A 25693-nucleotide genomic window follows, 5' to 3' on the forward strand; every position below is an offset into this window, starting at 1 on the left:
ATAGTTGCTATTTTACAGGAACTCCTGTGTGAGGTCCTATGCTAGGGGCTCATACTAGTCAAGACTCTCTTGGTTGCAAGTGACAGAGAAATCCAATTCTAATTTGCTTAGGGGAAAATGGGGTATTTACTGGAACACGTACTTGAAAAATCCAGTGGTATGTGGGATTCAGGCACAGCAGAAACCTGCCTATGACATCCATTCTCTTGTGAAGGTAAATAAAAAAGAAATAAACCTGCCTATCTCACCACTGCTTTCCTCTGTCAGCTGCAGTCTCTGGCACAGTCTCCCCAGGTGCGGGCCAGATGGTCCCCAGCTGTGTCAGGCTGCCATCCTACCTCTTCAGCAACCTTGGAGGAAAGAGATTTAGTGGGAGTAATGGTCTTGAGATACTTCCTCATATCTATTTTCCCTGTAGGAAGCTTTTCTTTTTCCTTCCGTGTAACCCCTTTCTCCATTAAGGCTCGATGGGTACCACTCAGAACCCAGAGTCCACAGGGAGGGGGAGGAGATGCTTCCTCTAGAATGGAAGGTAGCATAGACATCCTCAGGGAATCGGGAAGGTGAGGTAAAGAAACAGGATGTGAGTCTAGGGAGTGTATGATGTCTGATTCCATGAGGGCCTGAGGCCATCCCTATACCAAGTGTGGACCTAGGGAAGGGGGTGGTACAAAGACACAGATCTCAGACAGGTTAAGGAGGAAGCTGAAAGCAGAGAGGGCCTGCATCCTATCTCCAGGCTGAGACTCTGCCCCCACAGTATGCCCTGCGCCGTCAAGCAAAGCGCTGGTGTGGCAAATTTTGCAGAGAAATGGCTAGAGATGGTGCCCTGAATTACCTTTAGTCCCCTTGTGACAGAGAAGGGATCCAGGAGTGCCCACATGCTCCCTGCTGAGCGTGACAGTGTGTCCACGAGTGAACCCACCTGCCATGGAGTCACTGAGGCTGAGAGCACAGCATGGACATGTGGCCCAATCCTGCAAACAAAGCCAGGTCCAAGGCTAGTTGCAATGACTGACAGAGAAGCTGATTTTCTGCTAGAACTAGAGCTGTGAGGCTGTGAGCCTGGATCTGCCAGGATCTCATGTGCGCATGAAAGCGTAGCTCATGTGGAAGAAAGCAAAGCTGAGCCGGGGAGACCCTGAGACCCTGGGACTAGAGCTAGGCCTGAAGCAGACAGGCTCTTCATGTACACAGCAAATCAACCCTTTGTGATTTAAGCTAGTGTGAATTGGGTTGTCTTTTACAGCAGAAAGCACCTTGACTAACCCATGTAGAGAAGAGGGTGACAGTGTGAGCTAAGCAGTAGAGCCTGCAATCGGTGAGAGGACAATCAGAAGGGGCAGAGGGGACATTGTTGGGCGGGCGGGGGTGGGTTTCTGTGGGGGCCAGGTGGGAGAGTTGGGGGTGATGCTAAAGGGGACAGTGAAAAGATTTCGTGCTCATGGATTGGGAGAGGCTGTCAGTATTCAGGGCAGAAAAAGGCCCGGGATAGCACTGCATCGGGGGAATACCAGAGGGGGATAGGCAGCAAAGTCCGGTACTGACGAGCCATTAAGGCACCTGATGAAGAAGCCATGCCAGGTGGCTGAGAGAATGGCGAGACCACGGGGATAAATGGAGTTGGGAGCTTGGAAGAGGTAAAATTTAGTGCCAGACGTGGTAACTTGAGGCGGAAAGTTCTAAGAAAAAAAACCGGAGGGTAGGGGGAAATATGGCTAACATATCTGGGCCAAGTGTGTGGATTTGAGAGCCATCAATCAAGGAGAGAAAGCAAAAGTCAAGGGAGGAGATTCTCCCAAAGGTGCACCTCAAAGGTATATAGTAGCAAATTCGAATCCATATTTATTTTGCCTGAGGCTAGTTGTGCTAGGACACACAGCGTTGCTGTAGACCTCGAGCTGACAGCAAAGGCCTCTCTGACAATCGCTGTTGGTCGTTTCATCTCCCACAGAGAAATCTGGTGGGAATCTCCATCAGCTGGAACCTAACATTTGCAATAAATGACCCACAAATACTGATCAAACCAAATACAACCGTTCGCCCATCAGACGTCTAACGGGGCGTTACAGGCAGCCCTCAAGTGCTCTGAGGATCTTCAGCAGCGGCTCCAAGGAAGCCGCGGGCCGGGAGCAGGTGGGAACGGCGACTGCGCGGGGCCACGACCTCCCCGGGTCCCTGCAGGCCGTTGGAGACGGAGCAGCAGTTAGGACTAGAGCAACACAAGGCCGGATGTGTTCTGAGCCGGAAGAGGAGTGTGGGATAGGCCGAAAGGGGTGGGGGGTGGGGGGTGACAGTTTGGGTCTACGTGGCAGCAGGCGGACCCCAGACGCGCGCGCCCACCCGGCGATAGGATCAGCGGCGCCGGGGCAGGCACATGGCCCCAAAGCACCCACACTAGGGCCCGGGCCGGTTAGGGCTGTGTTCCTGGGCCTGGGGGCGCCTCCGCGCAGTCCCTGATCGCAGGTCAGGAGTTGTGAGGCACGCGGGAGCCCTGCGCGTCTGTGGTCGTGGTCGTGGTCCCTGCGCGCTCGGCTTGCCCGTGCTCGTGGCTTTGCACGCCGAGGGCTCTGCAGACTGACTAGTATCTCGGGGCTGGGCTGGGCCTCCCAGAGGCGGCGTCCTCTCAGCAACCCCGCGCGGTCGCCCCAGCCCAGCCGCACCGCAACACCGCCTCCGGGGCGGAGCTCCAGGGCTCCTGGTGCTCGGCTGGCCGAACTGAGCCGGGGCGCGGCGGGGTCGGCAGGGGGCGCTGCCGGGCCCCGCGAGCTGCCCGGTGGCGGGTGCGCGCCGCCCTCGCCTCCCCTAGCGCCGGGAGGAGCTGGCGGCGAGCGCCGAGCCGGGCGCGCAGCGGCGGAGCCGGGGCCGGCCTGGGACCATGGGCGGTGAGTGCGGCCCGGGCCTGGGCCGGGGCGGTTGTCGTTGGGGCTGAGCCGCGCAGAGGTTCTAGGCGGGTGGGCGTCCAGGGTCCGAGGTTGGGAGACTGAGGGGGTCCCCCTAACTCGCCAGTGGGAGAGGGGCGGGAAGGCTGGGGGCGCTTCGAAGCGTCGGGTCCGAATCCCGCGACTAAGCCTCCTCCTTTATCCCCGCGCTCGCCCCAGAGCCTAGGACTTGCGCCCTCTTTCCTGCCACTCCCCCCGTGAGCCCGCTGTCCCAGCCCTGGCGCCCGCCCCATAGCCCCCTTCTCCCAGCGCTGGCGCCGTCTCACGCCCGCTGCGAACCCCCGGCTCTATCTCCAAGCCCTCGCCCCCTGCAGCCCCGCACTCTCCCACGGAGCCAGCCTCCACCTCGCCCCCGCCCCTCCAGCCCTCTTCCACAAGGCCCCCGCACTCCCGCCGCCGGATTCCAGCTGAGATTCAAGCTCCCGGGATCCCCCTTCCCGGGCGGTCCTGAGCCGGCTAGTCTCCAGGTAAGCAGGCGGCCGCAACTTCGCGGCCTTTCCCGGAGACGGGGCTGGCTCCTCTTGGCAGCCACCTGCAGCCTGACGCCTCCGGGAGTCCCGGGCCTGGCCACGGGGCCGCCCGAGCGCGGTTTAACATTCCTGGATGCGCAGGTTAGGACCGCGTGGTGTAGACCCACGACATTGCTTTTGCTGGTGAACTTGCATATGTCCTGATCTTTTAAATAAGCTGGGTTTGTCACACACATACAGAGACAGAGACAGAGAGAATGGATTTGCTTAGGGTAGGTTGCCTGCTTTGCAGCCGCAGCTGCCTTTTAAATTGTACCTGTGGATGGTAAAGGATTCGCGGTGCAGGACGTGGAGCCATATTTTCCCGCTTCGTCTGTGAGTTCAGCGATTGCGAGGGGGCTCTGTGGTGAGTGAGGTTATCACCGCCTGGCTAGCCAGTGTCTTTGTGGGAAGGCAAGGATCCTTTGTAAGCATTCAACAAGTAAAATCAGGAGAGATGTGGAATCAGATCAAGCTGTGAATGGGGAAGTGTAGGGGGGTGGATGGGGGATCGGAGAGTGCTCCACAAATAGGGCCGTTTGTTGATATTTGCAGAAGGCCCGTGGGTGTGAAGCTGGCAGTGCGGAGCCCACCCTTTCAAACGGGACGCGACTGCGGTCGGGCTTGGCAGTAACTTACCCTCCTCGGAGGTGTTGGTGCCCAATCGGGACATCTGTGGGAAGGGGATTTATAGCAGATGGATCAAAAGGCCTTGGGCGCGGTGGCTCACGCCTGTAATCCCAGCACTTTGGGAGGCCGAGGCGGGCAGATCACCAGAGGTCGGGAGTTCGAGACTAGCCTGACCAACATAAAAACCCCGTCTCTACTAAAAATACAAAATTAGCCGGGCGTGGTGGTGCATACCAGTAATCCCAGCTACTCGGGAGGCTGAGACAGGAGAATCGCTTGAACCTGGGCGGCGGAGGTTGCAGTGAGCTGAGATTGCGCCATTGCACTCCAGTTTGGGCAATAAGAGCAAAACTCCGTCAAAAAAAAAAAAACAAAAAAAACCCTTGTGGTCCCTGGAGAGAGGTGGAGATGCACGGGACAGCCTGAAAGCCAGTGTATGAATCTGCCCCATCCCTTCTCCTGGCTTTCATTAAGCCTTGGATTAAATTAATTGCTTATCTCAGAGAAAGGATGTGTAGGGGGAACTTCTCTGTTAGGGATTGGCTCCTGGCCAGCCCATCCTCACTGATGCCTTGGGAGGCTGCGTTTGGGCACCAGGAACAGCATGGGCCACCTGGCCTTTGGAGCACAGCACTCTGAGTGTTTGTGGAACTGCAGTATCTGTAACTCTTTTTTCTATTGATCAGCTTGAATAGTAATTAGCTCAATATTACTTCACTATTGATTAGATAAGTAGCCCAAGGACACACTGGGGATCAGTAGGGTCTCTCTCTCCAGAAATGCCCGTGGGCTTCTCCTTGGCCCTCCCTACACCGCGCTGTGATGAGTCGCTGTCAGATGCCCCACTGTGCAGGAGCATCCTCAGGGATGGTGGAAGGAACCATCTCTGTGACCCCAGGTCCCTGCCTGGTCCCCCCTGTCTACCACATAGGGGTACTCAGTGTTTGTGAGGAAAAAAAATGGATGCCCCAGTGAATTAGTCTGAGTTCACAACCAATGTTGTCTACACTTTGCTACACTGTTCAAAATGTTACCCTTAAATTCAACAGTTTTTTTTTTTTTTAATGTGTCATATCACCAGAGACAAACTCATTTTTGTGTGTGTTTGGGGCAGGGAATGCAATCTACAGATCAGGCTCTGATGGTGGGTCATTAACCTCAGTGGGGACTCCAGGATTTCCATGAAGAAAATCAGTTGTCTTCATTCAAGAATTGGGGTAGGTGGTGGTGGGCGCCCTTGGGAGCTACTAAGTTTGTCTGTTGAGGGTTGAGTCCACCATAGCTTAACCTATAGTGCCCAGAGCTGTAGCCCCAGTCCCCTTTAACATTTCCTATCCCTGCCCACTGATGGAGGAAGCTCCCAGGGAGACAAGGTACCACTTGCAGAGCCCCACTGGCCGCTTCAGATTGCACCATCCCCACTCCAGTGGGTGCTGCTCCCTGTGGTGGGCTGGGAGTGCCTCTTCTTGCACATTTCTGGCACTGTGGCTTGCAGCTCTATTGGTGGGAGGGAGGTTGGTGTTTTGGGCCAGTGCTTTGGTCTCTTGGAGGTGGCTATAACCCACTGGCAGATGGGGCAAGGTCCAGCTCTTGTGCCTCTGTCAAAGGCCACCCCCAGGCAGTCCAGCCAAATGCTGAGGGGGTGGGAACACCTCATGTCCCCCTTTTTTTGGGGGGGGAATCTGGAAAGGGCTAAAATTGAGACTGCCACTTGGCTGTGGGAGCCTGCACTGCCCCTGGCTGTCACGAACTTATCTTTCTTACCCACATTGTCTCTGTCTTCAGGTCTGGCTCAGAATTCCTGCAGCTGGTGAAAATCTGTTTTCTAGAAGAGATTTAATTAATGCCTGCAGTCTGTGAGTGAGAGAAAGGGAGGAGAGGGAGAAAGAGACATACTACTATCTAGAGGTGGGTGGGAGAAAGGATGGGAGAATGTTCAAGGTCCTGAAAATTCATAGGGGGAGATTTCGGCCCCAGAACCTGTCCCTGGACAAGGTTCCTGGTTGGTGGATAAGGAAGTGTGCCCACATTCCAGTGTAGGGGTTACCAGTTAGGAGCAAAGTCACTGAGATAGGAAAAATGGCCCCATGGGAATCTGAAATCCATTTGCTGGGCCCATCATTCTGGTTTTGAGAAGGCCTTGAAAGCCAGCTGAGACTTGGGCTTAGCACGGCAGGAGAGCACTGAGCTGTTTGAAGTTTTTGAATGAGGTGTGTGCCCTTTTGGAAATAATGGCTTGAGCAAGATTGGTCTGGGGTTTGGCCTGGGAAGACACTTTACCATGGCTTAATTTATAGGCCCTGAGCTATAGCCCCAGTCCCCTTTAACATCCCCCATTTTCCAATGGAGGAAGCTCCCAGGGAGACAAGGTACCACTTGGAGAGCCCCCCTGGCCACTTCAGATTGCAGCCATTGCCACTTCATCTCACTTGAGGTGCTGAGGGGAGAGTCTAGGTAAGTGACAAAAGGAGCAGTGGCTTGGAAGGTCTGTGCACCTGTATTTAGGAGGTGAAGAAGAGGGAGCAGCTTTCTAGTAGGATGGTGGGCCTTTTGTTAGAAGCATCTCCCAGGGACTCTTTTTGAACCTGCTGCGCAGCCCTGCAGGTAAACGAGGGCCCATTGGAGCCTCTCAACCTGGAGATGCTGCACGGCAGCCACGAGGAGGCACCCGTGAAACCAGAATGAATTTCAGGGTCCGCTCTGAGTCCAAAAGGCAGGAGGGCCCTGGCCAACTAACACCTAACTGAGCCACAGACTCTGGCCTGTTTATCCTCCACCCTCAAAACCAGCAGGCTTCTCTGACCCTTTTTGGACTTTGGCTGGGGAAGCCACTGGCTTTTGGAAAAAGTTCAGTCTGTAGTGATGGCAGGAACAATCTCAGGAGTGTGGAAGAAGTTAATGATTAAAAAGGCATGGAAGAAGAACTGGATGGTGGCTTGGGGAGTAGTTCCTGCAGTCAGGAGGCAGCCTTCATCTCATCCCCTTGGCCCACAGTCATCTGTGCATGCGTCTGCCCCTCCCTCCATCAGTGAAGCTCCCTCTGAGCTGCGTAGTCTAGGGTGGAGGAGAGTTTGGGGGAGCTCAAACATCTAGTAGTAGAGACTATAGTAACTTTAAAATTCTCTTTGTATTTGCAGAATCATTTCCCCAATTTATACATTCATGTTTCAGTTTACAGGGCATCCTTTTGTCACCTGCTCGCCACCCCTTATGCCCCTGGGTGTGACCAGCTTCCTTAGAAAGAGCTGTAATCAATAGCATATTGATTAAAAAGCATATTAAGATGAAAATTGTTGCACCTGGTTTTGATACCCCCACTCTCTCCCCTTCCTCCTCTACTTCTGTTTGTGGTTACAGCCATCATTTACATTAAAATTACAAATCATTTTGAATACTATTTGTCCCACCCCTCAATTATTCAGAGACATGTGTCTTTCCAACCAACAAAACCACAGCTTGCTTTCCTAGGCTTACCTCATTCTTGGATCCAACACCAACCTTCAGGCCTTCAGAGATACAGCAGTATCATTTTGAGCTTTTAACTGTAAAATAAAATGAAGCTCTTACTTGCTAAGTTTGTTCTCTGCAGACATAGGAGAATCTAGTTAGAATTAAACATTTACTGTCTTGTTAAGGCTTTATGCTTCTAAAATGAAAGTGGCAGTTGGATTACCGTAAAGTTAGTAAAGTTGTAGAACAAATTTTTGGAAGCTCAGAAATAATAATGGAGGGACTTACAGAAATAAACTATTAAGCTTAAATATTAAAACATGGAGAGATATAAATATGAACTATCTTGAAATTATAGAAAGTTTGGCAAGTATAGATTAATAAGTGTATAATTTTTTTATGCAAGTTATAATATATTAATTATTAGGATCATGCATTATGTTTATACAGTACCTTACTATATAAAAAAGCAACTTTGTCCATGATCTCATTTGATTCAATAAGCCTGTGATCTGCTTAGAGATGGGGAGATGGGACCTTGGGATGGTTAAAAGGCTTCCTCTAGAATTCAGATCTCATAAGCAGAGAAATACTATGTAAACCTAGATATTCCTGCCCACGTTGCTTGATAACCGAATGGTGGTTACATAGTTTTTTGAAAATTGTAGGTGGTCCTATTCTTAGGGATAAAAGTAGGCATTGGTTTTCTCTAAAACTTTCTGCAAGTCAAACAAACAAACAAAAACTGTGTATGTAGTACCCAGAAACCTGAAAGGACTTCTCAAGGTTTGTGGATGTCAGAGGTTCTCTGTTGATGACTTCCTAATACTAGAGTACCTGAGTTGGTTGTGTATTCAGCACAGTGCAGTGATTGAGTGTGTACATTCAGAGGCCAAACTGACTTTAAACCCTGGATCTACCATTACTAGCAATATACCCTTGAGCAAGTTACTTCTCTGTGCCAGTTTCCTTATTTGTAAAATTTGGGTGGTGATAATAATACCTACTTCGTGGTACTGTTGTGAAACTGAAATATAATAATACATGATGAGGGCTTAGAAAAGCACCTACCACATGGTACATGCTTTAAAAATGTTAGCTGCTATTCCTATTCATTTGTTTCTTAAAATTACCTTTTAGGCGCCAACCGACTGCACTGAGATGATGGATACAGGATAATGGTCTCTGTCCTCATGGAACAGAGGACATTATACTTCAGTTTGTGGTGAAGGACATGAATGGCGGTGCAGATCGATTTCCAGGCACTTGCTCACTTACAGCCATGAGAGGCTGTGAAGGGGCTGACCATGGGGTGGTGACCTTGCCAGCTCTTTGAAACAGGCACTCATTTTGACTCATCTGTGTCTGACACATGCTGGTTGTTTTAACTGTCACTCTTGGCCACAGGTTGTTAGTGGGAAGCGTGATAAGAGATCCTAGATCTGTTTAGTCACCTGGTTTTGCCAACACTATTTTTGGTCCTGGTTGACAGAATGCTGCCCTGGCTACTATTTTGGACTGGACTGGCTCTTCAGCAGCCCCAGAAACCTTTGGTACTATCCGAGACCCAGTTCTCTGAGCAAGAAATGGCACAGCTGCTCCTGAGAGCAGGTAGAGGACAAGCCAGAGGCAGGAAGCCAGAACACCGCATTTCCTGTGTCTGCCGTAGCTAGAAACTTCTTGACCCAAAGAAACTATGTTGAGAGGCATAGGTTTTCTAACTGGTGCTGGAAAGACAGGACCTTCCTCCTCAGACCTCGCTTTGCTTGCTCTGTGCGTCCTACAGAGAGGCTCCAGCATGGCAGCCTGCCCGACTAGCACCTGCCATCACAGAGCTGGCACGGCCTCCAGCAATGGGCTGTCGACCAGAAAATCCTTCTGTGATTGCTGCTTCAGGAACTCGAGTGCTTCTCTGCCTTGTTTGAGCGTGATTAGCCTAGCTTGTACTCAGCATACACTGGAATACGTCATACCGATAAGTCAGCAGTCAGACTGGAAAACCAGTCATCAGTTATCTTAGTGGCAACCAGCTTATTTTTATTTACTTTAAACTATGGTTGACCCTTGAACAACTCAGGAGTTAGGAGCACTGACTCCCCCCACTATGGCCCCCCACAGTTGAAAATCCAAGTATAACTTTTGAATCCCCAGCATCGTAACTATACATAGCCTACTGTTGTTAGCCAGAAGCCTTACTGATAATGTAGTCAGTTAACACATATTTTGTATGTTGTATGTATTATATGCTGTATTCTCACAATAAGCTAGAGAAAAGAAAATGTTATTAAGAAAATCATAAGGAAGAGAAAACATTTCCTATTCATTAAGTGGAAGTGGATCATCATAAAGGTTTTATCCTCATTGTCTTCACATTGAGTAGGCTGAGAAGGAGGAAGAGGAGGGGTTGGTCTTGCTGTCTCAGAGGTGGCAGAGGTGGAAGAGAACCTACATGTAAGTCGACCTGCTCAGTTCAAATCCGTGTTGTTCAAGGGTAGGCCTATGTCCTGGAAATTTTAAATGAAGTTTTGTCTTAAAAAAAACCTTGCCCCACACTTGCAAAACAAACAGCAAATAATGCCAACCTTTTGTATGTAAGGAGAATTAAGGTAAAAGGGGGAAAACCCTTTCTCTATTTTACAAATGGCTCCCCAGGTGCTCTGACTTCTCTGGTCATGATCGTCTCTTGATTTCCCAGACTGGAACCTCTTTTGTCGCCAGTGTGTCTGTCTCCGTTGCAGTCCCTAATGGAAACACAGACCTGAAAAATCAAAGCTTATGGTCGAAGGTCATGGCATGGATGGTTGATTTTTTTGGCTCTGTCTTCAAAGTGAAAAATCACTGTCTTCTTTGAGAAAGAAAGTATATTTCGGGAGGTGGCTAACGTCAGCAGGCGGGAAGATCTAAGCAAGCCTGTCTCATCCTCGGTTCACATAATTTCTAGCATTGCTAAGTTAGCAGCATATGATTTTTTTTCTCCTCTTGTGCATCTTGCTCTAATGACTGCTGATTATCTTGAAACAGCTGCATTAATTGATGGTGTTTAACGACTCCACTTACACTAAGTAATCGCAGTTGGCTTGGCTGAGGATCGCGAGTTCTTTTTACTTGCTTTTTAGCTTGAGAAGTGTTTATTTACTCTGTGTGCCAAATGCCAGAAGGGGAGTTGGGAATGCCTCACCTCAGTGCCGGCCCACTGCCCAATGCTCACACTCTCCTGGGACATCATCACGTGCCACCACAGCATCCGTTCCCTGTGTATTCTGATTGTCTGCTCACTGGCATGTCTTCCAGCTTGATAGGGAGCCCCTAGAAAGCAGGGACCATACCCAGCTCATCTCTAAAGCTTTGGCCTTTAGCACAAGGACTGGCATGAAACAGGCCTCAATAAAAGTTGGGTGAATGAATGATGAGTGGTTGCAAAACGTATCAGTTATGAATGTGTCTGGCTGAAAGTAGCAGAAAGCCCTGGCTTAGTGGCTTAAGCAAATAGGGATTTGTTTATCTCATGTAACAAAATGTGTGAAGATAGGTGATTGCTGGTGTTGGTTTTAGCAGCTGACATCTGTCTGTACTGACACTTGTGTTACTCTCTTAGCCTTTCCTTCATGATGGCAAAAAACACCAGCAAACCAGACTTCCCCTGACATTTCACGGCCAGAACTGTATCACATGGGTTGCCCCCAGTTAAACGGGCCATGTGAGTGTGTAGCAGGGCACGCTGAGGAAGGCTCACTGCTTGAACAAACCAAGTATGTTTAATGGTTCAAATATGGTAGGCATTCACTTTTTGCTCACACACAGTCCAAAATGGCTGTTTCTGCTTGGGGCTTTCCTCCAAGAGGAGATTCAGGGACTCAGGCTCTCAAGGCTGCCATGCTCCTTTGCCTCACTCAGCTGAAGAGGAAGGAACATGGAGGATGGTGTGTGGGAGAATTTTGTGGGCCAGGCTCAGAGGTGCTGAACTACTGGCCCTGACATTCCACTGGTCAGGGCTCAGTCGCGTGAACATACCTTCCAAGGGGAGGAAGTGTGGTCCAGCCACATGCCCAGGAGGGAGAGGAGATGGGTATCACAATTAGCTGGCAGTCTCTGCTACACTGTCTGCCCCCTCCTCCCCCCAAAAATCAGGATTCTCTTAACAAGAAAGAATGAGTGGATATTGAGGGGCAAGTGGGGGTGTTTTCTTTAGAAGGAAATGCTGTGCTAAGAAGGCTGCAGCCAGAAGTCGTCTTCATTCCCAGGAGATCATCTGTTCTAAATCCCTGCTTCTGTTCCTACCTTTGGGAACTGGGCCAGATGACTCAGTAGGACAGTGGGAGGCCCTCATTATCCCCCTGTCTTGACACAGGGCATGTTCTTAACAGCTTTGTGGGAATGTGTCCTAGTTGATTCACATCAGCAGTAGGAGGCTACCCCACGGGAAATGGTCTTCAGTCCCCCAAGGCCAGAGGAACCTATGAGAGCTCCTTTTTTCCAAGTGCCCCTGCCCACTCAACCTTCCAAAGCTTCTCTTCCTCTCCAGCCCCCGCCCCAGCCCACATCTGGAGGGGAGGAGAGGACACAGCAAAGAGTGACCTGATTCCCCTCTAATTCATTAAAAAGTGTTTTCCCACTGCTTCCTGCTAGTTTTCCTCAGTAATAATTGATGAGTGATATATTGATATACTGGGGTATAATGCTTTATTCTTGTTTAGTTTGTTGTAGGTTTCTGTGATGCGGCTATTCCATCCACAGCATTCTTCCTGGTGCTCACCCTTCCTTTTTCCCACCCTCCCTCCCTTCCCCTACACACTTCTTGAGCACCTGCTGCTTGCTCTGCTGTCTCTCCACCCAGCCCTGGGGAAGGTGGGCAAGGAAGCTGACATGAGTCTGTCGTGTTGATGAGTAGAGTGGAAGGGGTAGGCTCTGAGGGCTGTGGTTGCCCAGTATTGGAGGATGTCACCCAGCCTTGGGGTCAGGGAAGGCTTCCAGAGGAAGGTGGTGCTTAAGCTGAGTTTAAGGATAAGCAGGAGTTAACCAGGTCAAGAAGGCATCTGGGCCAAGAGAGTGGAATGGGCACAGACATTGAGTTATGAAAAGGGGGAACAGCAAGTCGACTGTGTCAGAGTCGGACTGGATGGTGTGGCCATTCACCCATCCAACACTGCTGTGCCATGGGACCTGGCCTTACAGGGTCTTGCAGGCAGAAAAGGACCAGCCCCCATGGAACTCATGGGCTGGCTGTGAGAGGGGATGAGTCTGCAGAGGAGTTTGGGCCAGAATCTGAGGAGGGCTTGGCTGCTGTCCCAGACTGTGCTCTAAAGGGTCTGCTGCTGGAGGCTGAGTAGGAGAGGGGCCCCATCACTTGTGCCATCATCTCTTGTGCCCCGTCCCTCTGTGTCTGATTCTTGACTGGTCCTTTGCCTGGGCATTACTCAGGCTATAAAAATAGAGGCTGGCACCAGAACTCCAGCATGTAGTTGGTGAAGAAAGCTGAAGCTGTCATTACATATCAAGATACTTGCCAGGGAGATTTTTGATGGAGCACTTTCTTGGAGTCTGGAGGATGAGGTTCTAAAGTTGGCTTATAGTTTTTTTCTCCCTTGGACTTACACCAATGCTTCTGGCAACTCACTTGGAATATGTACTGGTTGTGCTTGTTACTCACCCCCGCCCCAGGCTCATACATGCCCTCAAGGACACATTGAAATGAACACTCAACCCTGAAATCCACCAAATAAGGGCTCACCTTGCCACAGACTGGCCGGATTAGAGGGGCTGAGTCCTCTCCATGGGGCCCGCTGGAGGCTGGCGTGCAGTCCATCAGGTGTTCATGTCCCATATAAGGCAGGACACCCTGGCCCGATAAAGGAACTTTCAGCACTGCCTGAGAAGGTAAGGGTTCTGATAACTGTGCTTTCTTTCCCTAAGGAAATGAGGGCTGAGCCAGGGTTTAGCAAAGCTGTCAGCTGCCTTGATTGTGATGAATGGTTCCAAGGGTAGTTTCCTTCGTTCTCCCTCCCAGCCCTGTTTATTAAGATGGACTGGAGACAGTGCTGGGGGGTGGGGTACAGAGAGATGAACCATCATGCTAGTCTAAGCCAAGGGCTGAATGAACTGCACTTTGCTTCAAGGTGGGTTAATCTGTATTCGTAGACAGAGACTGAATAGTTTGATGCTGTTTTTTGGGTGCCTTCTTGGTCCAAGTGCTGCAGGGAATACAAATAATAATGAGAAGGAAATCATGACTGTCTTATGTTTTCCAGGATGGATCTCATCTAATCCCCTCCATGCCCCCTGAGGCAGGCAGCCATATTACACTCCACTAGAATAGAAGCTCCATGAGGGCAGGAATTTGGGGCTGGTTTGGTCACTTCGAATCCCCAGCTTCTATAACTATCCTTGGCATAGAGCAGATGCTCAGTAAATATCTGAATGAATGAATGAATTACTATTTGCAGGTGAGGACACTGCAGTTCGGAGAGATTAAATACCTTGCCCGAGCTGTTAGGTGGTGGCGTAAAAGGCCTGGTCTCAGTGCCAGGGAGGGACCGTGAGCTGTGACTTGGGGACCCCAACCCTACTGCCCCTGGAATGAGGGCTACTTCTAGGATAGCAGTGTAGGAGGGCCAGAGCCTGCCTGGCCTGGTCTACTGAACACAGCACAATCTTGGAAAAACCCACCAGTTGTATGATGGTAGAGCTGCAAGGACCCAGGAGGTTGGAGGGTGTCTTTCTGCTGCCAGCGCCATGATGTAACTCAGAGGTGGGGTGATATGCAGGCTGTATCTATCAGCAGCTTGAGAGTGACATTTCAAGAATACCACCTTCATCCAGTCAGGCGTATGCTGAGAGACTTTCAGTGGCTCCCTACTCCTACAGGAACCTAGTCTGGCTCCAGCCCTCCTCCACCCTGTTCACTGATGAGTCACTGCATAAGGCCTGTCATCCACAGTACGGTGGCATAGGGGTGGGCTTTGCAGCCTGCCTCTACCATTTATCCTCACATCAGGCACGCCCACTGACATCCTCCCTGCCTTTTAGTTTAGCACAGTTTCTGCCTCTTTCACGCAGCCCTCTCGCTGATCATCCCAGCACAAAGAGTCCGCCACCCCTCAGGTGCCTGTAGCCTTTGTCTGTCTGTACAGTGCATTTCCTAAGGATGTTCTTGGAACTCTGGGTTCTGCAGGTGGATGGAGCTGCTGCTAAGTGGGGCATGAGGCCCCTCCCAGTCTACCTAAGCACCTCCACTGCTACCTGAATTCCACATCAGATTCCATGTTGTGATGAGTTTTGAAAGAGGATACTGTTTGAAAACCACTGGTCTCTATAATTTATCATGTGCCTGCCTTGTGAGATACTGCTTAACTGCATTGTTTAAAAATAATTTAAATATGTTTTACAGTACTCCTTTTTTCTGATTTTTAAAAGTAATACAAGTTTGTTTAAGAAAATTTAGAAAATGCAGAAATATATGTGAGAAAATAAGCCTGCCAGGATTCCTACTTACTTAAGGAGTAGTGAGCCAATCTTCTGTCTTGTAATTTGTTTGTTTTAAAGAAAATTTAGATTACTTGTCAGTACAGCTATAACCACTCATAATATTTAGGACATATTTTCTCTTTTTAATGTTTTTCCTTTTTTTAAAAAAAATTGTTACTTTTACAAATAGCAATTATTTAAATTCACTTTTTAAAATAGCGCAGGTTCAAATTCTAAAGTATACAATAAAAAGTCTTGCTCCCACACCTGCTTCAAGCCATTCAGCCCAGCCTGTACATGCTATATTGTAGCTTGTCTTTTTGACTTAACAATATAATGTTTTCCTCTGTCATTACTCACCTTTTTTTTTGTTATTTGCACCCAACATACTATAAAATCAAAACATTAAAATATGTGAGTAAATATTGGAAAGTTCTTCCTACTTCACAATAGAGATGACACTGTTAATTTCAGCAGCCATCTCCTACTAGACCTTTTTCTGTAAATTTATGTTTTCCGAAAATTTACATATATATGTTGGGATATGCTAGCGTTGGTTTTACCTAAGTAAGATTACACTGTATCTAGTATGCTGCTACTTTTGTTTTCTGTCTTTTGTTTTTAACTTGGCAATATTTCTTGGAGGCTTGTCTGTCCACACCTAAGCCCCACTTCTTTCTTTTTTTAAGACTGAATCGTGTTCCATTGTTTGGACAAACTGTGATTTTCCAACTGTTTCCCTATGGATGAACATTTCGGTTATTTTCACATTTTTATAATGACTCCTAATGCTGCTTTGTACATAGGTGGTAACATTTTTGTAGGATAGAAACCTGAAATACAAATTCTTGGGGCAAAAGATGTGCATGTTTATTGTTTTGGTGGAGACCACCATTTCCCCTTCACAGATACTATTCTAATTAATCCTCTCACCAGCAGTGTATGAAAGAACTCATCCCCCTGAGACTAACTAACATTCATGACAGGTGAGAGGTGAATTTTTTTGGCCAATCTGAAAGGTAAGAAATGCCACTAACTCCCCCTTTTTTTTTTTTTTTTGAGACAGAGTTTTGCACTTTCATGCAGGCTGGAGTGAAGTGGCGCAATCTTGGTTCACTGCATCCTCCGCCCCCCAGGTTCAAGTGATTCTCCTGCCTCAGCCTCCCAGGTAGCTGAGATTATAGGTGCCTGCCACCATGCCCAGCTAATTTTTGTATTTTTAGTAGAGACAGGGGTCTCTACTAAATATAGCCTCGTCATGTTGACCAGGCTGGTCTCGAACTCCTGACCTCAGGTAATCCACCCGCCTCGGCCTCCCAAAGTGCTATGATTATAGGCATGAGCCACCACACCTGGCCGCCAGCTCATTTTTAAATGTATATTTCTTTCCATCCTGGTTTTCCAAACATATACATAACTATACATATTGATTAGAATCGTGCCATGCCTTGTTCTCTGTCCTTTTTTCCTTTCACATTAGGTCAGAGACGTTTTCTCTGTTCGTTGCATTCTCTCCAAAAGCTCAGTTGTTGAGGGTTGTTGGCCTGTTGAGCTATTGCAGATCACCTGGAGTGTTTTTTATTTTAGTTTATTTGTGTCTTTGATCTTCAAAGATCCTGGGAATGACAAGTCATAGAAAAGAAAGTAAAGCAGAAGAAACACCTCCTGCAGAGAATTGGCACAAGAAGTGTCCAATAGACAAGAACCAAATGAAAATCCAAATTGGCTATTTGCTCAGGGGCTCATCTCTTAGGTATTTGGCAGGGAGGTCCCTAAAATATCACCATGAGCTCTTGTTATATATGGATATTGTATACTCTGTGTTATATGTTAAGCTTGACCTGTTCCATGCATTCTGCTATGAAAAGTACACAGCTTTGCTGTTGTTGTTTGGATAGAGAGATTATGATGGTTTCAGAGCATTTAATGTCAGTGGAAACATCCAGGAGTCAGTGTGGTGTGATGGAAATAGCATTGAACTGGAAAGTCAGGAGAGCTGGCTTCAAACTCTAGTTCTTCCCCCGACTTACCGAGTAAACCTGGAGAAGACACCTAGCCTTTTGGGTCGCCTGGGGTCTGCGTGGCAAGGATGACCTGGGTGTAATGGGTTTGGAAAGCTTGTTGGGGGTTAGGCTAGCAGTTAGAGGTCAATTCCAGCTTAATATTAAAAGAGAGCTCTCTAAGAATTGGCACTTTCTAAGATGAGACTGGCTGTATGTTGCCAGTTTTCAGAAATGTTCTGACAGGTGGTCAGTCAGCTCTCTGCAAACACACAGACACTATCCCTACTGTCATGTAGCTTAGGGTCGGTCGCAGGAGACAGCCAGCCAGCCAGGAATTTCACCATGGTCATTTGATTACATAATGATAGTGCTGAGAAGTGTCATGGAGGAGAAATACAGGGTAACTTGAGAGTATGAGACAGGGTGCTAAACAAGGCGGGTGAGTTGAAGGGCAGCCTCTATGAGAAAGTGATCTTTGAGCTGGGATCCAGGGCATGGTCAGCAGTCAACAAAGTGAGAAAGTGGAGGCACAGAGGAGAGGCAGCATGCTGGCTGGAGGCAGGTGGCGGGATTGCTACTGGCTGTAGTGAGTCCTCCATTCATTAATCTCTTCATTCATACATTCATTCACTCTCTCAACAAATATTGGTTAAGCACCTGCTCTGGACCAGGCAGTGTTCTTGGCCCTGGGGATACATGTATAGGGAGCAAGACTGACAAAGTTCCCAGCCTCATGGAACTCAGTGTTGCCACATAGCAAATCATTCCCAAACTTGGTGCCTTAAAACAGCCGTCATTTTACACTTCTCCTCATAGTCTGGAGGTAGGCCAGGCCCAGCCAGCTGTTTCTCATACATGTGTCTCACACAGTTATTCAGGCAATAACTGGTCTCATTCTCTGTGTTTTTGAGCACTTCAGCCTTGGCTTCAAACCCACTACCTGTCTCAGCTCACCAGAGTCCTCCCAAAAAGGCAGTCTAGTGGCCTTGTGTGCTGGCTCCAGCATACTCCTTGGGGTCTTACCTCCCTCCCCTGCCTCAGGCAGCTCCAAGAGTAACAGGTTTCTCCACCTCAGGTTCATTCTTGGGGAGCAGGAGTGATGCCCTTTTGATGTTCCAGGCATCTGCGCAGCTGACCCAGGCCTGGAGTCCCCAGTGAGCAAGGCTCTTCTGTGGGGCTGAGGGATGTCTGGGTCTGGGAGAGGCATAGTGTGAGGGCTTGAGGTGAGGCTGCACTGGTAGGTGGGGCCATGGAGGCCATGGGCAGTATTTGGTTGACATCCGTGGAGCGTTATGGGAACCACTAAAAGACCAGAGATCTGATGACTCCCTAATGGGAAGATTACAGAAGACAGTCCTTCTTGGAAAACAAGATTTTAAAATTAATCTGTTAGAATGATTTGTCTTATAAAACAAGGCTTTCAGGTATGTTCTTGAAATGTAAGTGTCCTCTAGGATTACTTGTCCTCTGGCTTAAAGAGAGGAAGCATAGATGTCCATCCTGATTCTATCAGTTATTATATCACAATCAGTGATATGGCAATCTGCGGTTCATTATCACAGAGTTGGTGGGTAGAGTCAACTTTCTATAACCAAGAGTTCACATTCTACAACAAACATTCCCACCACTGCAATTTCCTATAACACACAACAGTGCCCAAGCAGTAACTCCATGGGCCTTGTAAGAGAACTACAAAAACAAACCTCTAAATAATACAGTATAGCTTTTTGCCCTATTTGATAGACATATTAAGTAAGAAACTCCATCTAGAAACTTGATTTTATGATGATAATACAGAATAAGTACTTGCTCAGTTAGCTGCAGTTTGTGGAAACTGGTGTGTAAACAAGGATCATGGCCACCCCCATTGCTTTTCATTCTCAAAATTACTTGTGTCAACCACTTTTGCTCCCAAATTTCTCATTAAGTTACATCAACCTGGAGTTGTGTGTTTCATTACAACTGTTAGCTAAGCTGAATCAAAGCTTTGGAGCTTTTAAGAGTTTTTGTTTTTTGTTTTTTGTTTTTTGGTTTTTTTTGAGATGGACTCTGTCACCCAGGCTGGAGTGCAGTGGCGCAATTTTGGCTCACTGCAACCTCCGCCTCCCGGGTTCAAGCAGTTCTCCTGCCTCAGCCTCCCAAGGAGCTAGAACTACAGGTGCCCGCCACTACCCCCAGGTAATTTTTTTTTTTTTTTGGCATTTTTAGTAGAGACAGGGTTTCACCATGTTGGTTAGGCTGGTCTCGAACTCCTGACTTCAAATGATCCACCTGCCCCGGCCTCAAAGTGCTGGGATTACAGGAGTGAGCCACTGAGCCTGGCCTCTTAAGAGTCTTATTACCTACTTTACTGGCAGGGAGCTGGGACTCGATGCAGTTCAGATTTCCTCCAAAGCTAAATGTCGTAATTGTAGGTAACAGTGCTCTTAGCTCTATTTTTGCTCTACCTGTCACTTTATAAGTGCAAAGAAGCAATATGTATATATATATATATACACACACACACACACACATATATATACACACACATGTATATATATATATGGAGAGAGAGAGAGAGAGAGTGTGTATGTGTGTGTGTTTTGAGAGCTTGTTTTGGGATCTGAGTCAGAGAATCCTTGGATCTCAGCACGTGGAGGGCTCCGAAAGGTCACCCACATCAGCCCCTCTGTAGCATCACCAGCAGTGGCTACACACGCTTGGCCACCTCCGTGGGCAGGAGGGCTCATTCTATACTGACTCTGTCAACCTCCCACTAAGTGAGACAGCTGTGTTCTCAGATTTACTTCTAAGGACATAAAGTTCATGCCCACTGGCACTGGCAGTGATAACGAGCTACAGGACTCCTGGTGCCCCACTCCTCTTCATGAATGAGTCATAGAATAACCTGCCAGTGAGCACAGGGTCTTGCCAAAGCTCTGTAGGTAAGTGTGATCTCAGCCCAAAAAGGCCTCATTGGGCAAAACGCCTCTCAGTGGCATGCGTGAGTGCTCGTGTCCATGCGTCCATCCAGAGCAAAATCCCGTTCCTATATAATATTGTTAACACAGAAATGCAGGCCTTGGTAACCTGTGCTTTCAGGTGTGCCTGATTTACATTGCACAACTATGAGTCTCAGGACTTTGTAAGCTTTTTTTTTTTTTTTGCCTTTAAAAGTTTGACTTTTATCATTGAAGCCTTTATATTATGCCACTTGTACTTCCAGTCTTGCAGCCTGCCTGTTTAATCCTTTCGTGCTTTCTTTGACATTTTAAGAAACTTTCAGTTGACACACTTTGCTTGCAAAATTTTTTTAAAAACAGCTATATTTTTAAAGTGGCTTTGTGATGAGTAAATCATGCCAACTGCATGTTCTCCTTTCTTTGTTGAGGTACTTATAGCTTCTCGACATTCTAAAATAATAATGCCAGTCTCAGATGTAGCTACTTCGAAACTTAAGAAAGAGCAAAGCAGTAATGTTGGATGGAACACAGACTTGTTCCAAAATGTCAAAAAAATAATAATAATAATAAGTGAAAAGTACATAAAAGTGAAAATCCTGGCTTGATGGGTTAGTTATTTTCGTCTGTTCTGGCCCTGAGAAATGATCAGATGCCTTGACAAGTTTATCCTTTGTAGAGTTGGAAAAAAAACCTCAAAGGAGAGAGTGGTTAGAACATGTAATTCACAAAGGAAAAAAAAAAGTTTACTATTTCAGGGATTTAAAAATACGAAATCTGCAGATTATCAGCCTCAAATCCTTTTAGGAAAGAAATGGTAGGTAAATAATTAATGCTGCATATGTTAAAAACGTAAAATATGAAACAAAAGATCTGTTAGTGGAAGACGTACGGTCAGTAGGCTGCAGGAGGCTGCTCTACTGTTTGTCTCTGCTGAATTACACCTGAGCAAACCAGCACTGATGTTTTTTAAACATATAATTATGACTGTATGTGTTTTGATTACTGGATCTGAAAAGTTGTGGTACTGTCATCAGATGACTGTGTTTGAGAATAATTTTTTAGAATAATTGTGCATGTTGTCACACCTTCTCCAGTTGTGAGTTGTCACAAACATCCCCTTGCTCACTTATTCCTAACAGAGCCCTGACTCTATTCAGGCCTCTGCCCATTCTATCCCTGCATGGGCCTCTGCCAGGAGGTGCATCCTGATTGGTTCCATTCAGTCGTTGTATCCATTCCCAGTGTCAGTGATTGGTTTGGGTGCGGGCACATGACACACTTCAGCCAGTGAGATGCGATGGGCAGCCTGGGGGAGGGGTTTCTGGAGAAGGCTTCTTTGCTTCTAGTAGAAATGAACAGAGTTATCCCTTCTGCCTTTGCCCATGGCTGAGTATGGCTGTGATGCCTGGCAGTGTGGCTGCCAGCTTGCGACCCTGAGAGAAGCAAGCCTAGTAAGAGGACAGACATGGAAAGCTCTTGGTTTCCCATTGATGCTTGGAGTTGCTGAATCAACTAGCCTTGGAGCTGCTGTCCTAATACTATGGTTTGTCATGTGAGAATGTGGATGAGTCTCTTTGCTTGCTAGGGTTTTCTGTTACCTGCAGGCAAGCCATCTTTATAGATACATGAATTATTTAAGATAAAACAAAAACTAAAGTGCAAAAAGAACAAAGGTGACCACAACAGTGTCTCATATCATATCTAAGAGTGGTATTCAGCCTGGTCAGTGATGAGGTTTTCTGCCTAATGCAGCTCATGAACGCCTGTGCACTTACTCATTACACCTCCAGAAGGGAGCCCCATGAAGAGTACCAGCGTTCTGCTAACAGCAAGTTCTAGATCAGAAATTGGTTTGTCTGCTTAAACAGAAGTGAAATAACAATGGATTAAAATGCTGTGAGATTAATTTCTCTCTCCCAAAATGATTTGAGCTGGAAGGCAATGAAGGAATGGGTGGCCTTGCACCTTGGGGTCATCTAGGGTCCTTCTCTGTCATCCACTAGGATGTTGCTTCCATCTGCATGGTGAAAGTTGCTCCTCATCATGCCAGTGTTTCAGAGCCTGGAATAGGAAAGAAAAAAGTCAGGATGGTGGTCTGGGGCAGGCAGCTTCCTTTTGATCTGGAATGACCATATTACGTTCAATCACGACTCATTGGAAGAACTTGATCACATCACTACAACCAGTTGCAAGGGAGTTTAGGAAATATTCTCTCTAGCTGGATGGTCATATATCCAGCTAAAATCCAGAGGGTTCTGCTCATAAGAGGAAGGAAGGAATAGACACTTGGGGAAGCATCTGCCACATGGTAAGTCTTTAGACACTTTAGAAGCATCTGCCACATGGTATGTCTGCTACAGTGAAGAAGAACGTGACAAGGGCAGATTGCTGGGTACCACTCTGAATGTGAAGCAAGGGTTTCAGCCATGCAGGCCAGCCTCCGTGAGCAGCTTGGAGCCTTTTGCCCCTCAGACCTGCCCTGGCCTCTCTTCAGGTAAATGAAGGGGTTTGAACCAAATGATATTTAAAACCTCTTCAAACTCTGACTTCTCTGGCATGGTCCAGTGGAGATTCTATTTCTAGAGTTGGGGAGAGGGAACAAAGACAAGGGAGAAGTAGGGTAAGTAGCTCACTTGTGGCTGGTGGGTATTAAAACCATCAGCAAAATCACTGCTAATACTTACTGAGAGCTTATCAGAGGCTAGGCACTGTACCATGTTCCTTACATATCTTAACCCCACGACTCCCTCCCTATACAACCTATGAAATGGGCTCAGAGATTGTTTTCACTTCATAGATGGGGAAACTGTGGCTTATTATCAGGTAGAGCAGGGCTCTAGACCTAGCCAGCTGACCCCAGGCCCATGCATTTAACAGCCTATTGTGGGTATGACTGGGAAATGAGGTGGGATTTGTGGGGTGTAGCCAGATCATAACAGGTCCTTAAAGCAGGGTAAAGAACATTGAGTTTGGTGCTGCCCTTTATTGAGGGCCTGCTTCAGGATCAATCTGCAGCACTGATCAGCACACCCCCTGTGTTAGTCCATTTTGTGTTGTAAAGGAATACCCAAGACTGGGTAATTTATAAAGAAAAGAAATTTATTTGGTTCACAGTTATGCAGGCTGTAAGAAGCGTAGTGCCAACATCTGCTTCTGCTGAGGCCTCAGGAAGCTTACAATCATGGTGGAAGGCAAAGGCGGAGCCAGCGTATCACATGGTGAGAGCGGGAGCAAGAGAGAGAAGAGGAGGTCCCAGGCGCCTTATAACCAGCTCTCACATGAACTAACAGAACTACAGCTCACTCACCACCAAGAGGACAGCACCAAGCCATTCATGAGGGAACCACTGCCATGACCCAAACACCTCCCACTAGGCCCCACCTACACTGGGGATCACATGTCAACATGAGATTTGGAGGGGACACATATCCAAACCATAGCACCACCTCAGCTCCCCACTGGCTTCCCCACAGCCAAGAGGTGGCTGTTACCACTCCACATCACATCTGGGCATGACAGTGACGCAGGTCAAATCACCCCTCACCACCCTAGGGTAGAAGATGGGCTGTTTTTCAGGAGGAGACCCCCAGGTGAGAGAGGGCCTGGGAGGGTCTGTGGTGCGGCAAAGTGCAAAATGTTCCAGGGGAGCCACGCCTCATGACTATTAGGTATCCTTCAATATGTTGCCCCTGCTGAGAGGGGCAGGGAGGCCTCTGGACCTGCTCCTGTCCAGTATTCCCCAAGGAGGCCAGATGCTGGGAGGAGATAGGACCCTGGCCCTAGAAAATAAGGGTAGGTCCATGAAGTGGGCCTGTCTTTCAAGCTGGCCTGCCTGGTGGCGTGAATCCTGCAATCAGACCCCTCTTCCTGCTCCATCCTGCAGCTCAGTCAGCTTAGTGCCCAGAGGGCACTCCAGGGAGGGAGTGAGAATCAGTGAGTGTGTTTTCTGGTCCCACTGATGGTAGGACACCTTGAGGTCAGTGGGGAAGCTGGCCTGGGTAGAGGGCTGTGGGTGCTGGGCCAGGCAAGCCCATCCTTTGGAGAAGCAGACCCAGACATGGCAGGGGTGCCCCAGCTCTGCCTGTGTGGCCTCTGGGCAGCTGGCTTTCCCTAGGCACAACACTTCCCTGCGTGTATCAGTGTTGGATGTATCATCTCCCTTCTCTGGCTCCTTTCACAACCCGATACCTCCCCACCACCTTTAACACCATCCCTTGAGTTCATTCTGTTTTCCTAAAATTCAATCACAGATGCACCAACACCAATCTGCTCTTCAAGATGGAGTTCTGGCGTTGCCACTTCAGAAAACCAATCTGCCGTATCCTAGCCTGGATGCAGTCTTCTTTCCTCCTGATAGCACTGGTTTGATAGAGCCTTGTGATCTGTTTACTCCCTACTTCCCTCGCCAGACTCTACACTTCTTTTTTTAAAAAAACTTCTTGAAACTTTTCTAAAAAAAAACACCTTTAACTTCCAACATACACAGAAGCAGAGAGGAGCAGATAATGAACCCTCAAGGATCTGTCACCCTGCTTCAACTATTGTCACCATTTTGCCAATCTTTTTTCATCTATTCCCCTCAACCTTTTTATCTCCTCTGGAAAATATATATATATATATGAAACTAATATATATATTAGCTATGTATATTATATATAATATATAAATTATAAATATATATATAATTTTTTTTTTCGAGATGAAGTTTCTCTTTGTCACCCAGGCTGGAATGCAGTGGCGCAATCTCAGCTCACTGCAACCTCCACCTCCGGGGCTCAAGCTATTCTCATGCCTCAGCCTCTTGAATATCTGGGATTACAAGTGTATACCACTATGCCCAGCTAATTTTTTGTATTTTTAGTAAAGATGTGGTTTCGCTGTGTTGGCCAGGCTGGTCTTGAACTGCTGTCCTCAAGTGATCTGCCCGCCACGGCCTCCCAAAGTACTGGGATTACAGGCATGAGCCACCACACCCGGCCCCTCTGGAATATTTTAAAGCAAGTCCTAGGTCTTGTATCATTTCTCCCATAAATACTTTAGTGCCTTTCAGGTGGGACCTTCCATATGACAAAAACTGTGTCCTGTATCCTGTGTCCTGTGTTCTTACCACTTAGAATAGTGCCTGGCACCTATTGGCTCTCAGGAAATGTTATTTTGAATTGACTGACTGAATGAATGAGTGCGTGAACTGGCTTCAGCTTTTAGAAATGAGCCTGCAAATTAAGTGAAGAACTCTGGAATGTGAATAACTGCTGTGAACTCACAGCCCCTTCATCCCAGGTGCCTTCCTGGGGTTTCCAGGAGGCTCTGGAATCTGCCCATCTTCATCAGACTTCAAGGTTGGTTTTTCTTGGGCAAGCATCTTAGATTTTGCAATTAAACTCCATTTTAATGTGACTTTGGAGAAGGAGAACTATTAAGATATAGCTTTTACCTTTGCTTGACTCATATTTTGTTCACAATTGCAGACTTGAAGGGTTTTTTTTTTAATTATAATGCTGTATTTACTTAGGCCAAAATGATTCTGACCAAAAAAATCAACGTGTAGAATACATCTGAAGCATTTTCTTTAATACTACCTTTCTATTCTTGGTAATGGTATTTTAACTGCACAAATGAAAGGTAATTGTACATTTTCTTTCTAGCAGTTGTGGTCATGTTTAAAACCCTAAATTCTGTACACTTTGAAGGACAGCCTGGACCAGAGTTTGTCACTAGATGTGGTGTTTTCAGCTCTTATAAGGTAAAAAATAGGC

General features: G+C 47.6%; 1 protein-coding gene across 4 annotated transcripts in view; it reads left to right on the forward strand.

Moving 5' to 3' along the window:
• Window positions 1-2292: 2292 nt before the first annotated feature.
• Window positions 2293-25693, forward strand: part of PXYLP1 (2-phosphoxylose phosphatase 1) — a 63210-nt gene continuing 39809 nt past the window's right edge. Inside the window, exons 1-2 of one of the 4 annotated variants that reach the window (XM_054552715.2) lie at window positions 2798-2885; window positions 16055-16160. The gene's annotated coding sequence lies outside the window, so the exon portion shown is untranslated. Of the gene's footprint in view, window positions 2467-2763; window positions 3410-16054; window positions 16161-25693 lie in introns of those variants that run through there. The other 3 variants (XM_054552714.2, XM_002814109.5, XM_009239362.4) reach the window with 3 other exon arrangements.

Source organism: Pongo abelii, chromosome 2, assembly GCF_028885655.2.
Source record: "Pongo abelii isolate AG06213 chromosome 2, NHGRI_mPonAbe1-v2.0_pri, whole genome shotgun sequence".
Taxonomy (NCBI): Eukaryota; Metazoa; Chordata; class Mammalia; order Primates; family Hominidae; genus Pongo; species Pongo abelii.